This window comes from Corapipo altera, unplaced genomic scaffold (genome assembly GCF_003945725.1).
Source record: "Corapipo altera isolate COAL_440 unplaced genomic scaffold, ASM394572v1 62108, whole genome shotgun sequence".
NCBI lineage: Eukaryota > Metazoa > Chordata > Aves > Passeriformes > Pipridae > Corapipo > Corapipo altera.
This window is the reverse complement of record NW_020887546.1, coordinates 320-3,763: the sequence shown is the minus strand read 5'-3', so window position 1 is coordinate 3,763 and position 3,444 is coordinate 320. Positions and strand designations below refer to the sequence as shown.

The following is a 3,444-nucleotide window of genomic DNA, read 5'->3' as shown; positions in this document are numbered from 1 at the left end:
TGCTTCTGCTTGCTGTTGTATTTGGTGGTGTTTGAGAACAGACCTCACAGAGTCAGAGGGATTTAAATTCCTGATGCTTTTGGGGGGTTTTGGGGCTCTCCTGCTCCATCCCTGTGCTGGTACCGAGTGTGGTGTGGCTGTGCAGGGTCCTGTTCAGGGTCATGCTGCTGTCTGGCTGCTGCTGTGTCTCCAAGAAGGCTGGAGTGAGAGTCAGACCAGATATTCCTCTTCTGATCCAAGTTCCTCAAAGAGGAACTGGGGTTGCAGCCCATTGTAACCCACAGCAGGGCTGGGAGCTTGTAAACAAGAAGCACATCAAGTCTTAATTAGGATGACTTGCATGGTTAATTGCAGTTAAAGTGTTTTTTTCCTAGAACTCTCTGAATAACTGGAATGAAAAGAAATAAGATCTAAGGAGGAAAATCCCAGAGGATAATGTCAGGCAGACTTGGGAAGGGGTGGGGAGAGAGGAGGATTCCTGCAAGCCTGGAGCTTGCTTGCAGCAGGGAAGAATTGTGAACAACTGAACTATGTTCTTGGTAAGAACAGACACATCTGAATCCTGGGCAGGTCAGTGGTGAGAAAGGGGGAGGGGTCCCAGGTGCTGCTGAGAAGGGACATGGAGGAATCTGAATTTCTTTGGGATCTTTAGTTCAAAGTCTGGAGGAGTTCAGTGGAGGGACTGTCTGAACCTGTAGCAACCTTCCCTCTAAACCTGAGAGCTGGGAAAGAAACCTGGTGACTGAAGGAACTGGTGCTTTTATTTGTGTTAAAGATCAAAGGAGAGAAGTGGAAAACTATCTAAAAAATAATAAAATGTGCTGCAATGTTTTGCCCCTATAGAGGAGTCTGTTTATAAAGACTTGAAAGACAGCTTTCCATATTCAACAGCTGTAAGGCCTTAGAGTTGTGTTTGTGAAACTAGAACTATTTCTCCCATTATTTTATAAGCACCCCAGAGCCATGAGCTGTGTCACTTCCTTTCAGCTTTCTGGGGCTGGAGTGAAGCCCTTCACACCTGTAGAGCTGAAGTTAAATACATATTATATATATATATATATAACATTATATATATTACATATTATATATAATATGTTATATATTTGAGATATATATATATACATATATAAAAATACTGCATGACGCAGAATGAAATTTTATGCAATTATAACTCAGACCAAAAAGAAAAACTTAAATAATCTCTTTCTTCCCCTCCAGATCAATGTGGCCATCAGATCATCACTGCAGAATCTCAGGGAGAAGATTGATCAGCTGAAGGAGTTGCTGCTTCGGGCGGTGTCAACACGGCAAATGTATCCGTGTGAACATCACTCTCTGACCCTTTGGTGTTGTGGGACAGAGTGGAAAAAGACACTGTGATTGCTCTGCCACACATTTTGGGTTTTCTCCTCATTCCCTGTGCAGAAGACCTTGTCACTGGAACTTTCTCTGTGCTGCTGTTTGGTATTTTCATTGCAGCTGTAGAGCAGGAAGGGAGCCTGCACTCCTCTGGGGTGGTGGGTATGGGGCTGGCTCTGGTTATCTCTGTGTCAGATAGGAGCTCAGCAAGATGGTGTGAGCCATCTCAGAGCTGTCCTGGTGCTGCCTGTGCTGTGCTGGCACTGCTGGCTGGGTGCTGGAGTGTGAGCCAAGCTCACCTGTCCAGCACAAAGCTGGCTATTTGGTGTTTTCTCTTGGCCAGGCCTTTCTATAGGGAAGGATGAAGCCTTGTGGGCAGGGCTCTGGGAGTCCTGGCTTTGACTGACTTAAGGAACAACAGGGCTCCATCTTCAGAATGTTGTCAAAATGCTGCAAAATATGCCTTGGGAAGAAATCACAGGTTTTCTTCTAGGAGTGTTACCCTGTGGCCTGGATATGCTGCTCCTCCCATATACTGGGAGAGTCAGGCCAAAGGAGTCAAAGAAGTTTGTCCATCTCCCTGAAGGTACCCAGGAGCAATCTGAGTTGATGAAGGCACATTTAATTTCAAGCCTATTATATCAGAAATCCTTCCTAAGCCCTGGCCCCTCAGTGCTGTGCTGCTGCAAGGGTGACACTTCCCCATCCAGTGAGTGCCTGAGAGCAGGCAAATGTTACTGCTGTGGCAGAAAGCACACACAGAGCAGTTCAGCTATTGCCTAATCCACTCAGCAGTACTTGGAAGAGGGTTAGTATTCCTTCAGAACTCACTGAGGTTAATTTAAAAAAGCAAACACACGTCCCCTGTTGTAGCCCACAGCACTTCAGGGCATCTTGTCTTTCAGAGACGCTGCGTGAATTGTTTTTCTGCTGCACCAGTGGCTGTTGGGGGTTCTGCTGACCAATTGCAAATGGAAACAGATGCTCAAAGGAAATTTTTGGTTGTTCTCTGATCACTTGGCTAAGAGCTACTCCCCTGGTCTGTATTATGAGCCTCCAGTGAAATGAGATGTGAAGTACCCCACTGGTTTTAAAAGCTCTGTTCTGTTTGGGCCTGCCCCGTTTGTGACAGTGGGAGTTGGAACTCTTTTAAGAAGTCTCATCCTTCCCTGAACTTAACCCGTGCAGTAGGGTTACACTGTCAGTGCTGGAGAGGAGACCAACTGCTTAGGGCTTCTTAGTGATAGATAAAAGACTTGTGTTGGGTGTTGGAGGAGGAGATGCTGTTCTTAATGCTAATTTGGCAGTAAGCAGTCTTCCAGTTCTCTTGCTGCTTTGAGGTGATGACATGAAGATCATTCTGTGGCCACTGTATGAAACTTTTTGTTTGAGATATGTGAGGTTCAGAACACATTTAGAATAACAGCAGATTTAATTCAGAAAGATGTGACCCATCCTTTAAGATATTGGAGCCTTTTCTTGAGTTAAAATAGTTATCCTAGTTAATGTTGATGATCAGGGGATCTGATTTATTTTCAGAATGTATAACAGATATTTTATATAATTAAATGAAAGTTTTTCAGTGTTTTAAAGTTTGTTCCTTAACCAAGTGCCATCAGCACACAGCTGGAGGGGGACAGGAGGCAGAATTTGGTGGACGACCTTCTCACACGACATAAACAACTTGAGGCATCTTACAAGAATGAAGGCCCAGAACCAGATATGACAAGGTATGGCACTGTCACCTCAAGGGAGCGATGGGATCTGTGCTTTGGGAGTGTCTGAGGGTAATGGTAAAGCATCCACTGAATTCACTGAGCTCTGCAGGTAGCAAAGGGTGTTTCATTTGCTTAGAAATGATGTGCTGCCTTCAGTGACAGGGTCATGTGTGTCTGCAGAGCTGGGGAGGACGAGGGAGTGGGAATTGCTTAGAAGAGGTAATAACTGACCAGCTGGTCTGTGTTGGACTGGTGGGTGCCACCATCCAAAGCCTGTATGAATTGTTGGGAAGAAAACTGTCAGGATGAGGCTTAAGGTTGAAGCAGTCCCCAGTGACCACACTGTGCAGCAGTCAGCAGTGCCTTC

The 3,444-nt window shown here is 45.4% G+C and overlaps 1 long non-coding RNA gene across 1 annotated transcript; it reads left to right on the top strand.

Moving 5' to 3' along the window:
- Positions 1–1,204: 1,204 nt before the first annotated feature.
- Positions 1,205–3,049, top strand: LOC113941667. The gene is made up of 2 exons (XR_003525730.1): positions 1,205–1,313; positions 2,979–3,049. It is a non-coding gene; the product is annotated as an uncharacterized LOC113941667 (long non-coding RNA).
- The last annotated feature ends 395 nt before the right edge of the window (positions 3,050–3,444 follow it).